Source organism: Diabrotica undecimpunctata, chromosome 8 (assembly GCF_040954645.1).
Source record: "Diabrotica undecimpunctata isolate CICGRU chromosome 8, icDiaUnde3, whole genome shotgun sequence".
Lineage (NCBI taxonomy): Eukaryota > Metazoa > Arthropoda > Insecta > Coleoptera > Chrysomelidae > Diabrotica > Diabrotica undecimpunctata.
This window is the reverse complement of record NC_092810.1, coordinates 90,811,368-90,826,211: the sequence shown is the minus strand read 5'-3', so window position 1 is coordinate 90,826,211 and position 14,844 is coordinate 90,811,368. Positions and strand designations below refer to the sequence as shown.

Here is a 14,844-nt window from a genome sequence, read left to right as displayed (position 1 = left end):
CCGTTTTGGACTTCATCCGTGACCCTGGACAAGGGACCCTTAGCAGGTGCTAGCTTCCCGGGTCAAGAAGCTCCTGGAATCTGCGAAGGGCAGGGATTGATTCACTTTCCTTGATAGGACTATCCAATAGAATCCAAGGGACTCCAAAGGAGTTCCTACCCGCTACCCGCGGAGGCTTATGTACTGATCGTTATTTTGGATACACTGGGTAATGGGACATCCTCTGTTTTTCTTAGTTGTGGTTAGGCCATCTAGCTTTAGGGATAGCTAAAGCTAGATGGCCTAACTGCTTTTCTCCCAATGAAATGACTGAATTTAACTTGATACTTGACTTGGGACTTGAATCTCTAAAAAGAGTGTGCTCCGGGCGGAGATTGATGTCTCACTGTCCGGAAATGTATGAGTTTGGATACTTAGCTCCCAAATTGTCAAAATAGGTTTTGTTATCCTTTCCCCATAAAAATCTTTCAAGACACAGTCAATGATGTTGAAGCCAGAATTCGAATTAACGGAGAATGTACCGATATCATCAGATACGTGGATGACAGGGTGGTATTTGTTGACAATTATGAAGCCCTTCGGGGGTTAATAAATAGAATCACAGAAGTGAGAGATATATACTTTACTGAAAATTAAGAAAACAAAATGTATGATGATTTCTTAGAACGAACAGCAAATTAAAAGAATCACTGTAAATAGTTAAACAATAGAAAAAGTGAAAACATACACCCACCTTCGTACCGTCAATGAAAATTGGGACCATTCCCTAGAAATCAAATGTAGGATAGAGAAAGCAAGATCTGCTCTTCAAAAAAGGGCTGAGTTATTTAAAAGCCATGATTTATCAGTATCCATAAAAATCAGGTTACTACGATGTTGTACGGAGTTGAGTCTCACAGACGATACCTGCAAGAAAATTAAGGCTTTTGAAATGTGGCTTTATTGCTGAATCCTAAAGATATATTATACTGACCACGTTACTAACAAGGAAGTTTTATTAAGAATGCAAAAAGGGAAACAGTTTTTAACCACAATAAAGCCAAAATCGAATACCTTGGTCCCGTCATGAGAAACAGCAAAATATATGGGTTGCTGTAATTAATTCTATAAGGAAAAGTAAAAAGAAAATGTGGACCAGGAAGGCGAAGGATTTCCTGGCTGAAAACTTTAAGTACGTAGTTCAACATAACAACCACAAATCTTTTCAGAGCAGAAGTTTGCAAAATATAGATTGCCATGATGGTCGCCAACATATGAAATGGATCGGCACTACAGGAAGAAGAATCCACTCCGGCTAAGTATGCGAAAGAACTGGCCATCAAGACCACGCTTATCGTACGTGACCTCAATGCTCTGGGTTTGCAAATTGTAGGTCCTTTGACCTGCCTGGGGGCTGTTTTGTGTATGTATGTATGAAAGAAATCAGGATTCACTTGCTGTTATTGACTTGTTGTTATTGCTTTATTCACTTGACTGCCGTAGCAGAAGGTTGTTAGTGTAGTGTTAAAAATATCCTTAGATACGCCCGTGTTCCAAATTAAAATGTAAGAGGTCGCTGTGTTGTCAACTGTGGATGAGTGACAAGCGAAATATTGGATTTGTTTACCAGTTGGGGTCAAGACTTGACAGTGCGTAGCAGTTTTGCGTATCTCTGGTGGCGAATTTAGGGCGGATTTGAGAAGTGAGCGTCTTTTACATATATTGAAATTTAAATTAATACTATCACTAAATATTAAAGCAGCTCAAAATAAGCAAGAAACTTAAATAATAATAAATTAGATATAAAACCACACCATAATAACAATCACTCCAAAGTTCTAACGCTGAGGACTCGTAATCGGTTTTTTTAATATCCATATATTCATTTTATAAGAAACAAAATAGAATCAACGTTTTTTATATCATAATTTCATATCGCCTTTATTTTTATTGTAACATGTATCGTTTCTCATTAGGTCTTTATTCGTTTTTTCCAATACGGTAAAAAGTCCTAGCTGCATAGACCGTGTATCGAACGATCCGATGTGAAATAGGTACTGTTATAACCATTTTTCGAAACAATTGGAATTTTCTTGATGTTATTTTGTAGATTCGCCACCCATCCACTCATAAACTCATATACCCATATAGTTGCACATTATTTGGAGCAATCAGCTTGGCTTATTCTAATCACCCTTTCATCGTCGTTGGGTTTTGTAAAGCCGAGAGGGTTTTTCATTTTCCATGGCCTTTCTTTTGGTCTTTTTATCTAGGTCTCTTTTCAGCAATCTTTCGGTCTCCATTTTAACCCGATGACCAGCCCATTGAAGTCTCTAAAGTTTCACGAATACTGAGATCGGTGCCACTTTGAATAGTTGGCAGAAGGCAAAAATTAAACTAGCATATGACACGAATGACATCGTGGTAACCTGATTTTTATGGATACTGATAAATTATGGCTCTAATTGCTGCTTTATAGATTCTTCTTGTTTTTGTGTCTTGTCTTGGGTGTTTGTTCTTTCAGATTGTGTCATTAAGAGATCCCGCCGCTTTACTTGCTTTTAAGCTTTGTTGTCGTACTTCTTTTTTAATATCTCCGTAACTAGTTTTTCATTTCGAAATGTAATTATTATTTTACCACCCTTCAATGGCATCTGTGAAATTTCCCATGTTAAAGTATTCTAAAGGGTATACACATGCTTCAAAACTTCTGAGAAATACTTACAGTTGACCAGATCGAGAATAATGAGGTTTACTCTGGACTAACCTTGCTTCTGAAGTAAAAAATAATAATGCTAACATAAAGTTTTGCAGGACTTTTATCTCTAATTTATAAAATTTTTGTATTTGTTTAAATTTCTGTTCCCGTTCAAAGGAATTTTTAATGTATAACTTACCTTAATCAAGTTTTTTTTTTTAATGGCTTTATAGTTTAAAATAAATTCAATTATGGTAAAAAAACTAGCTATCACAAGAGACGGAACATGAGCCGAAAAAATTATTTTTTCTTTTTCCTCAATACTTTATACCTAAATAACTCACTCTCTTTTCTTAATGATAAAGTATTTACATTTCGAGATATTTAAAAAGGTTCTGAAACTGTTTTTCTTTAGTCATATCCAGGTTAAATATTATGTATATTTTTCAATCCTGTAAATTAAATAAAAAACCTTAAAATGTAATTTTAGGCATAACCTCATATAAATGAAATATTTGAGATGTATGTAGTATGCTAGTGAGAGTAGCGAATAGCGACAGTGGAAGAAAGCTCTTAAGAAAAAATATTTAAAACTTGGTATGACAAAAAAGTAGTATTTAGAATACTTAATTAAATATGCAGTTAATACAAATACAATGATATCTTTTGATAGTAAAATGATTGTGAAAAGTAAAAGTTTTAAAGTAAGTAAGTTTGGATCGATATAACAGAGTTATAGGGAAATATATAGTAAGAAAGTATAGAAATAGGTGCATTTAGTAGAAATATTGTTGGAAGGATAAAGTTCTTCAAAAAGCGAGCGGTGTGTTGCAACAAAAAAATTTCAATAAAGCCGAAGGGAATTTTCTTTAAATAAAACAGCTATAAGACAAGCGAGTATGTACGAAACTGAATATTAAGTAGTTCGACAAATGGGGATACTGACACGAATGAGTGCAGTGACAAAAAAGGATAAAATTAAGAATAAGTATATTAGGGGAAGTCTAGGGGTATGACCAATTGTTGCCAAAATTAGAGAGGTAAGACGTTAATCACCCAATACGAAGAATTGTTGATCTGTGGGCTCCTGGAAGCAGTAGGACAGAAAGACCAAAGAAGACCCTGGTAAAGGGGATTCATATTGATATGACCCGAGATAGGAATTTAAGTCCTAAGTCCTAAATTTGAATGACGAATCACCCCAAAGATATTGGTAAAGCCTTTTGTAAATTAAAAAAATAATTAAAAAAAAATAAAACACTCCTATGATGTCTCAAGAATAAATTTGTATAATTATGTTAGTATTAATATTTAATGTAATTTTTTTTACAAATTTAACACTAAAATAGATACTCGTAAGATGGATCTTTTCTTCATACACATACTTCATACACTAAGTAAATTAATATTGTAAGTTTATTGGAGGTAGAAGATCATTATTAATTAAATAATACGGAGATTATTTCTCCGCCTGATGCTACAAAGGAGAGTAATCCATAGTATACAAACCAGAACAGTTTGATATTACCGAGAACAAACGGAATTACGAAACTTGACTTACACTGTTGATTCGATAACCAATCAGTTTGACTTCAGCGGTTATAGGAAATTACTTATGGAAAGTTGGATACGGTTCTACTAAAATCAATAATGAAAAGTACGAAGTCGCGTGAGTTTGTTTTGTTTGGATATAAAAGTTTATATTGGACAAACAGGAGGACATTTTAAAAAAGAATATCAATATACAAGAAATTACTAGAACCCAAACACCAACACACAAACAATAAAGTTCTTTAAAAAATAATGATTTATAATATATTTCTTAATATTTATAGTACGCTAGAAAAACCATACTAATCAGGTTGTAAATCATAAGCGTATACACCTCATGTAAGGAATTTATGTACTATATAAATATTTACTTGATCTGAAATATCAATTTAATGAAAATAAAGTAATTTCACAAATATATTAAGGGACATATAAATTCCATCATAAATTATTTTATTTTAATAATATTTTGTATACAGGCTTATTTTTTTCTTTTGCTAACCACTAACAAGTTCAACTTATAGGTTTAGTAACGATTAAAATTTAGCGGTGTTCGGTTCTTCGTTTTTTGAAAGCCTTGTACAATGACAAGAGTATGAATACGCTAAAATTCATCAACTGCGTGAGTTTGATAGGGAGTAGATAATTTGCCTACGAGAAGCCGGAGAAATACCACAGGTTGTTGTTCTGAGAATTCTGTTAAGAGAAGCTCTGTGTCGCCCACAGGGTGGCGTCGAAGAACAACAAAGCATCAAAATCGTCGACCAAGCTTGATGGGGCTAAGATACCGCTTCTTCACTACCACCACTTTTGGTCTTTTTTATTTTGGCCACACTAGGTGGTACCTCTTACTCCTGCATATGGACGTAATTGTCTTGATTGGTGTAAAGAACGATTGGTTTGAGTCCTGGAAGAAGTAGGGTTGTCTTTAGTGTGAATCTCGATTCTGTTTTGGGATGCATGATAGCCGTGCTAGTAGGGAGTTTTTGTGCAAGCAAATACGTATACGTAACGTATCTTTTTGACATATAAGCATGAGCCGAAAATTATCGAATGCACAAGGGGATCTTACCCGAACCCGATTACCAAAATAGAAAATAGGCAAAATATCAACATCCACTTTTCATCAGTACATGTGGCACGTGTTTTTTTTTTTCACATTTGTGGTTAATTGTAATTATATTTGATTTGATTTTTTGATCAATAATGGAATGTAGTAGAAAACGACTTCACTTCAGCAATGAAGATGATTTGTTCTTGTTGAAGGAAGTCGTAGGTCAGAACCCTTATGAGCATCCAGAAAGGTGGAGTTTGATTCAAATTAATATGCTCCAAATAACTGGGAAACATGCAAGCCTACGAGCAATAAAAGATCGTGTAAAAAACTTAGTTACTTAGTTTAACCAGAGGGATCAGAAACTTCAAATTAAGTAAGTATATATTTTGTTTGACTCTTTGGATAATTTAAGTAATTATTCTTTGTTATTGGAACTTCATATTTTATTTTTAAAATTTGCTTATTATCTATTATAAAAATAAAACAAACAAATCTTGTATTTAAGAAATATAGAGATAACCACAATCATTTTACTAGACAATGACTTAATTTCAGTAAAATTTTCAAATAAATATGGAGAAAACTATTTAAATTATGATGTACAATAATTTACCTTCACAATTAAAAGGTATAAACAAAATAAAAAAAATTAAAAACTAAGATAAAAGCACATTTTTATATTTAAATAAAAGCAAAGAAAACAATACAATATCATCATTTTTATTTATGTTTTTTAAATATAATTAATTGTATATTGTGTAATCATTGTTGTATTTTTTAATGTACTCTTGTATAAACATTTAAATAAACAAAATTAAATACAAGCACTGAAGTTGTCCTTGTTTTTATAGATCAGGAGTTGAAGAAGAAGTTTCAGAAATGGATGATCTATTAAACCATATAGTTGGATTATCAAGGGAATTTGTACTTTTACCCTCTGTCAAGGGTAAAAGTCAGACAAACAGCCACCAACAAGGAATAGCAACAAGGGAAAATGCATTAATAAATATATTTAATGACACATCTACAATTGATGATAAGTTAGAGACTGTCTATAAATTAAACAAAGTTGTTTTAAACATTTTTTATATTACAGTTAATGAGGAAATAATTGATTGTGAGGCTCCAATAAATAATTAGTAGCCGGGAACAAGTCGGATGCAGAAAATTGAAGATACACCAGGGAAAAAAAGGAGTATTTTAAGTATGTTATTTTTCATATTCACTAGTTGAAATATGTCTTCATAAATTTATTTGTAGCTCCCACAAGAAAACAACGGAATGTTGGTTTAAAGCAATAAACCCTAGAATATTTACAAAAAAAAAATGATCGGTGGTATGAAATCTGGAGTAGAGAACTAGCACTCCAAGAGAGGGAGAAAACTTTGCAAGAACAACAATTTAAATTGGAAAAATGGGAAAGGGAGAAACGTATTGAAATGGAAGAGAAAAAAATGAAAGTTCAACTAGATTTATTTAGTAACCAGCAAAAATTACTAGAGGCAATACTAAATAAATCTAGTTTTAATTTATAAAAAATATTTTTTTAATAATTAAAAAGGTCATACTAAAAAATATTTATTACTTTAATTATTTATACCCAAATATTCTTCCTATGATGAATCTATGCCAAAATGTGATGGTATTTCTCTACCATAAAGATATTTCTGACAATTTGTTAAAAACACTCCTACACTATAAATCTTTCCTATTTCTTCATGGGTCTTCGCAGCTCACAGGCTGTGAACTTTTTCTTTGTTCTCGTTACTGTAGCCAAATCGTCAGCATATGTCAAGAACTAATGTCTTAAATGGTATATTGTTCATTTTCTATGAATTTTACTATCTCTTAGTACATTTTCCAATATTATGTTATAGAGAGTAGTTGACAGAGGGTCCTCCTGTCGTACAACTTTCTTCATTTCAAATACTTCTGATGTTTGGCTGTTTACTCCTACTATTTTTATCTTGTGAATCCATATTTTCCACAGCTAGTTCTTTTATATGTCTTTAGTTGATTTTCAATTTTTGTTATATATTTTTCTTTCATTTCTTTGACTTTGAGCTTTGCTTATCATAGGTAAGATCTTTTATACAATGTTTTTTCTACTTTAGGAATACTGAACATTACTGTGGCCTTTACGAACTAGTGATCACTTCCCACAATTGGCACTTCAAGTGAGGAAAAAAATGTTACAGGGGCAATAATTTCAAGTGAGAAATGGGAAAGAGGATGGAGGAAAAAGATGCAAGTGCAGCTAGATTTGTTTAGTAACCAAAAAAAAATTAATTGAGGCAATTTTAAATAAATCTGGTTTTAATTTATAAAAAATATTTTGTTTAATTATTCAAAGATACATATTTGCAATACATACTTTAATTATTTGCACCCAAATACTCTTCCAAGGATGGAGGATCTATGCCAAAATATGATGGTATTTCTCCACCATAAAGACATGTATGACAATTTGATAATAGCACTCCTATACTATACATCTTCCCTATTTCTTGAAGAAGAATTTTCTGGTTTTTCTTAAAATCTAGAAATTCAAAGTTCTGTATCACTTTACCAAAACGCCAGTCTACTGCTACACGAAGCCCCCTCATGGATGTGTTAAACTGCTGCCTCTGCTGATTTCCTCTAATTTCATGTTCAGTATATGGTCTGAGGAATAACTCTCTCAAACCATATGCCTGATCTCCATATAAACAAAACCGATGGTTTGGATATGTGACATTTTGCTCCAGTTCTTCATATAATCCAGATTCTCTAAGGATACCTGCATCATGCCGCCTGCCTTCAAATGCACCTTTTAAACTAATAATAATTGCATCTGGACAGAGAACAGATTTAAACTTAAGGCAATGGAGCCTTTTATGTCCAGAGTAATAAAGTTGTTGGTTAATGCTAGGTCTGCAAATTGGTCTGACTGTACCATCTATAAACCCCCAACAATTATCAAGTGGACATCCCATGTTTCTTATAGCCTAAAAGTTAATTACATTAAAAACTTCCATTGTTTACAAGAACGTTTTTATACTAACATGAGAATATTCACTTAATTTTTCATAATTTAAATGTGGAACATTCCCTAAATCCACTAATATGTGACCTTTATTTTCGGAAATTATGTTTAATGTGTATGTACACACTTGTGATAAAATAGATCCGGAAAATCCAAAAAGAGGCTCTAGATCTGAAAGTCTGTTCTTAAAGGGTACGTAAATCGTCGCAACAGCATACATAATCCATCGATTCCTAAAAAAAATTACACTGATTTGACTCATCACTTAAAAAATTGTGTAGAGACTGCAGCAGTGAAACTTACCTGATACAGACGTGACATTTTCAATTTGTAAAATATCTGGTAAATCGAGAGCCCTAGCAAGTCTTGGTATATCATTTTTGGCAAAGCGAAAAAGATTTTTACATTCTATATCAGACATGTTATTTAAACTGAAGCGGCCATATAGAATTGCTCTATTTCCTAATTGCTCTTCATCGTGCAAGATATGGAGAAAAAGCGCATCTTCGAAGTCTTCGTCTTCTTCATCATCAATAAAGGCACCTACATTTAATATCTCGTCCATATCCAAAATTAAAAATTGTTCAAAAAAATATTTGTTAATATCCAACTGGAGTATTCTGTGATAGTAATAAGTGACAAGGACAAGACTGACACTATAGACTGCTGACGCTGTCAACTTATTTGTTTATCACTAATTCGATGAGGGCAACACCATCGTTACGTTACGTGCAGAACAAAAACTCTCAATTTAACGTTCATCTTCTTCGATACGTAAGATCTTTACGTATAGGGAGATACGTTACGTTAGGTAGTTACAAAAACTCCCTAGTGTCAAAATATGTCGTGGTGAATGATAAAATTTACATTTTTCCATGAACTAAGTGCACCGCACTTTTGGGGTTATGATGTAGGGTTCGATCGCTTATAGTTCAAAGTCACTTTTTATCTTTGTCAGAGGGAACATGTCAGCTCAGCCATACGTAGAAAAAATTCTGGAATCTTATCTCATACCCTATCTTCAGACGCTCTAACATAAAATTTTTCAGCAGGATAATGCCAGGCTACTCATTGTGAGAGTCACCATGTACTTCGTTGAACAAGGTAAAATCTTTTGCCCTGGTGCCCGAGATACTTAGATTTATCGCCAATAAAATACATGTGGGATATAATGTGACGCAGACTCCTTGATTTAGGAGATCTTCCTTAAACTTTGAGAACACTTAATTTGAGAGGAGTTAATTAGGACATGGAATGAGATACTCAGCAGAATATTGACCATCTAAACAAAATAGAGCCCACGCGAATTGTGAAGATTGTGTTGGCTGTCGAGATGCATTAACACATTATTAATTGACTTACCCCTGTAAGTTGATTCAATTATATTGAAATTTAAATTGTTTGTTTATTTTGCGTACTTAGTATGTACTGACTGAATATTTTTGTAATATACATTTAAGAATGAAGAGGACTTTTCGATTAAAATTAGGGTTTTAGTCTCATCAAATATAGTAGATAATATAATTTCATAAGAAAATAATTTCAGAAAAATAAGAAAAACGTCATGTTTGGGACAAATAATAAGGCATAAGGAATATAAGCAGAATATAATAATATATAATGAAAGAGACGATGAAGTTATAATTTATCAAACCTAATTACTATTTAAATGGGAATAAGCCACAATTAAAGGCTAAAGTACGTTTATTGACGTTTTAATTTCCACTTACGGAAATCGTTCTCAAAATACAAACATTAGTAAATTAAACAAATTTTATTTTTTTGTTATTTTTGTATTTTGAGAACGATTTCCGAAGTGGAAACTGAAACGTCAATAAACGTACTTTAACCTTTAATTCTGGCTTATTTCCATTTAAATAGTAATTACTTTAACATGCCACAAGAAAATAGCTTCAGAACAATATATTAAACCTAGGACAGATAAATCGCCGTAATAATCACAAACTTTTAAAAAGATGGCCTAGGTGGGAGAGGTGGGAGAGCAAAAATGGAAACGTACCTTACTATAAATGGAAAATCAAATGAAAAAATGGAAAAGGAAATGTGTTTTATCTTAAAAAGGTTATTAGAAAAATATCACTGGAGATTCACGCATGCTCGTAAAATATAATGAGACAAAAAGTACACGAATTTTAGTTTAATTAACATCCAATCTGTCTAGGAATTATGACGGAAGACTGACTAAAATTAAACTAAAAACTTCGCGAATAAACAATTAATTAGACAAATTAAGCTTTTCTTGGAAGAAGTGAAATCAGAAATCACTGCTGATGACAATGAATAAATAATATATTGGAAACTCTAGTACCTAATAGCTAACGAATTTTTGAAAATACAGACAGATCAATATACAATCAGACAAATCTACATTAGCGGTACTTAAATTTTTTTTGTGGTGGAATCCTTCCAAAAACTAAATTTTTATCGCAACCCCAAACCCTAAAGCCCTAAACTAAAAGCAAAAGCGTGTTTAGATTATATGTGTATTTCTTCTTAATAATTATATAAAAAATAAAATAAAGCAAGACTTACTTTGTAAATAGTAAGTTAGTAAGCAAATGATAAAATTAAGTTCATTTAATGGGAGGCATGAAATTGTTTTTTTATTTCTTAATAACTGGGTTATGTTAGGCTTAATAGAAGACAGTTGAATTCTCAAGTCTGGTTCTGCATTATTGCAATATTTGGTTTTTGTAGCTATATATGTCCAAAATTACCGTTCCCGTAAGTAGGTACATTGTTGGAAATTTTTTTTTTTTTTATTTAACATCCAATGTTTATTGCAATCTGTCTCATTATAAACAATAAGCAATATGTATAATATATGTACAATAACATAGTGGGAAGCTGCCCAGTGGCGAGCACCCAGGTAAAAGATAACATAAAAATAATCTATGATATATCAGCTAATTTGAACTTAACAAACAGAGTTTAATACAGGTAAACATCACTGACACACATATGAGAATTACAAGGCAAAAACACAAATTAAGGAAAGATTTAGAAAACACCTGAATAGAAACTTGTTATTTCACCGCACCATGACACTATGTTCTATTTTTCCTGATTTACTAGAGGTCCAAAGGGTCTGGTCGTTTTAATCTTCTTACGTGTGAAATGTTGAGCAGATCCGTGGCCAGCGGATTTGGATGGCAGGATAGTCTGTTCTTGTATACAGAGTTTACAGCAGATATTGCTTCGCAAACTGTTTGTAGCTGTAAATCGTGATGTAATCTGTGGTTCGTGATATACCAAGGGGCATTACAGATCTGGCGCAGTACTTTCGATTGGAAACGTTGAAGTTTTTGTATGTTGGTATTACTTGCTGTACCCCAGATTTGTGCTGCATATTGCCATACCGGTTTTAAAATACATTTATATATCAGAAGTTTGTTCTCCAGGCTAAGATTTGATTTTCGACTCATGTACCAATACATTTTCCTGTAGATTAAGCTGAGTTGAAGGCGTTTCTTCCAGATGTGGATGCCCCAATTAAGTTTGCTATCCAAATGGATTCCTAAGTGTTTAACGACGTTATTAACTGGTAGTGGAGTGTTGTTTATAGAAACTGGTGGCGCGACACCTTTTTTAAAGTAAACGTTATTTGTGTTGATTTTAAACTGTTAACTTGGACTCGCCACAGCTTAAGCCAGCTCTCTAGTTTAAGTAGGTGATTTTGTAATACCTGGGCTGCTTCAGTTGCTGTAGAATTTGAAGCCATGATAACTGTGTCATCGGCATATGTAGCGATTGTTGTATTGGTCGTCGTTGGGAGATCTGATGTGAATATTAAGTAGAGGGTGGGTCCTAGTATGCTTCCTTGTGGAACTCCGGAACAAATTGGAAACAGGTTAGTGATTTCCCCACCTCTTTTGACTTGAAAGAATCGATCTGTCAGGTAGGATCTTAAAAGTGAACTTATGGGATGAGGAAATATAGATTTAATTTTGGAGATAAGACCTACATGCCAAACTTTGTCGAATGCTTGAGAGACATCTAGAAATGCAGCAGTACAGTAATTTTTTTGTTCAAGCGAATTTCTGATAGTCTTTACCACCCTATGAATTTGTTCGATAGTACCATGTTGTTTCCTAAACCCAAACTGATAATTCGGTAAAACATTACTGTCATATAAAATAAGCTCCAGTCTTCTCAGAAAAAGCCGTTCAAATACTTTAGATATAATAGGCAACAAGCTAATAGGACGGTATGAAGATACTTCCGTGTGATCCTTATTAGGTTTTGGAATCAGAACAATTTGAGCAACTTTCCGTTGGAGTGGAAAATAACCTGTTTTTAATATTGAATTAAATATATAAGTAATTAAACTTACGCCTTCGTTGGGTAGATTTTTTAGTACTAAACTAGATATTAAGTCATATCCAGGTGACTTTTTAATTTCCAGATTATCAATTATTTCTTTGATTTCAGATTTCTTAACAGGTTTAATAGGTGGAGCCATTTAATATGGTGCATTTACGACTTCATGGATAGCTTGTTCTTCTTCAACTGAGACTTCCCTCTGATGCGGTTGAAATACCTCGCATAGATGATTTGCAAAAGTATATGCTTTATCTATGTCAGTTTTAGCCCAAGTGCCATTTTGTTTCCTGATTGGCATATTCATTTGTTCGTTGTGTTTAAGTTTTTTTGTTAGTTTCCACAGCGAATAGTTTGTATCATCTGCAGGTGAGAGGTTCTTTAAATATTTGTTGATTCCACTGTCTTTATGTTGGATCAGTTTTCTTTTGAGTAGTCTGCAAGCTCTATTCAGATTTGTTTTATCTTCTGGATGCCTAGTGAGCTGCCATATCTTTCGCAGTTTTCTTTTTTCCAATATGAGTGTATTTATGTGTGCAGGATAGGACTCGGAATTGTGTTTGTAATAAATTTCTGGGGTGGACGTCCAAGCAGCTTGCTGAATAACTGTAGTTAAGTGAGCAACTGCGTTTTCTATGTCACTATCACTTTTAAGAGGCAAGTTTAGATTGATGGATGTTTTTATTTCTTCTCTATATCTGTTCCAGTTTGTTCTTTTATTAGAGAGTGTTAAATGTTTAGAACAGTTATGAATTTGGCTTTATAGATCTATGAAGAAAGGGGAATGATCTGATGAGAGGTCAAATGAAGGAGAAATTTTGAGGTAAGTATGTGATATTCCTTTTACTATAGCAAAATCAATAAGATCAGGAATTTTTTGTCTATCAGTAGGCCAATACGTAGGCTCTCCAGTAGAGAAAGGAATTAAATGATTCTCATTAATACTTTTTAATAATTCTCGTCCACGTGAGGTTACGATTCTGGAACTCCATTTATGATGTTTGGCATTATAATCTCCAGCAGAAATGAAACGGTGTCCTAGCATCTTAAAGTATTCAGTAAAATGATCAGCTTTAATTATTTTATTCGGTGGACAGTAAACAGCAGATAGAATAATCGAGCCTTGTGAATCTTCGACCGACACTGATGTGGTTTGGATGTTAACTTTACTAATTTTATTTGTTTCATGATGCTTAATGTTATTTCTTATAATAATTGCCGTACCTCCGTGGGCTTTACCTAATGGATGTTGAGTTACATAGGTTGAATATTTGGGAATATGGAAATGGCTCTTATCAGTCATGTGTGCTTCGGAAATAAACATAACATCTAGATTATGATAGTAAATAAATGCTTTAACTTCGTGGAAATGAGAGGTTAAACCATTGGCATTCCAACAGCACATCTTTAGTTTAGTGTTGAAGGTTAAGCTTAGATATCAGAGAAATTATGAGATCAAACATCTTATCCATTCTTTCCATTAACTTATGTACAAGTAGTTCTAGATTATTTTGTATATGTTGAGGAGTTGTTGTTTCTATTATATGAGAAGTCTCATCTATGGTAGATGTATTTCTATTATCTCTTCCTGCAACAATTTTCGCATAGCTTGTAGTTGGTTGAGTGTTTGAAGGAAATTCTGCACGAGGTGGTTGACTTGCGTTTTTATCTCTAAGTGTTGGAAATTTTTTTTTCTGTAGCTCTTTGTATATTGAGCATCCCTTATAGCTGGCAGGATGATTTTCTAGACAATTTACACATTGAACATCTTTTATATTTTTTGGTTTTGGGCATTGAGATGATAGGTGATCGCCCACACATTTTACACAGCGCGGACTCCTGTGGCAATAATTGTGGGTGTGGCCAAAATTTTGACATCTTTGACATTGGGGTAGTTCCCTTTTCGGATGCGGTGGCTCAACTGTGACAATAGAGTTTAGTAATTTTGTAATATTATATATATCTTTATTGTTACTTTGAATAGCCAGTTCTATATTAAATAGTGGCAGATCTTTCTTTGTGCCTCTTTGCTTAATGTTGGAGATGTTCAGTGCTGTATGTCCGTGCGCTAGCAACGCTTTTTTAATGTCATCTGGATCTGTTGAAGGATGTAAATTACGTATAACAACTCGGAATCCACGGTTTTGTTTCAGTTGGTATGTATGGTACTGAGTATTTTTTTCTGCTAAAGAT

General features: G+C 33.1%; 1 long non-coding RNA gene across 1 annotated transcript; it reads right to left on the bottom strand.

Moving 5' to 3' along the window:
- Positions 1 to 8,154: 8,154 nt before the first annotated feature.
- LOC140448483 (uncharacterized) lies at positions 8,155 to 8,773 on the bottom strand. The gene is made up of 3 exons (XR_011951720.1): positions 8,614 to 8,773; positions 8,330 to 8,543; positions 8,155 to 8,272 (listed from the first exon to the last, which is right to left on the bottom strand). It is a non-coding gene; the product is annotated as an uncharacterized lncRNA (long non-coding RNA).
- Positions 8,774 to 14,844: the final 6,071 nt, after the last annotated feature.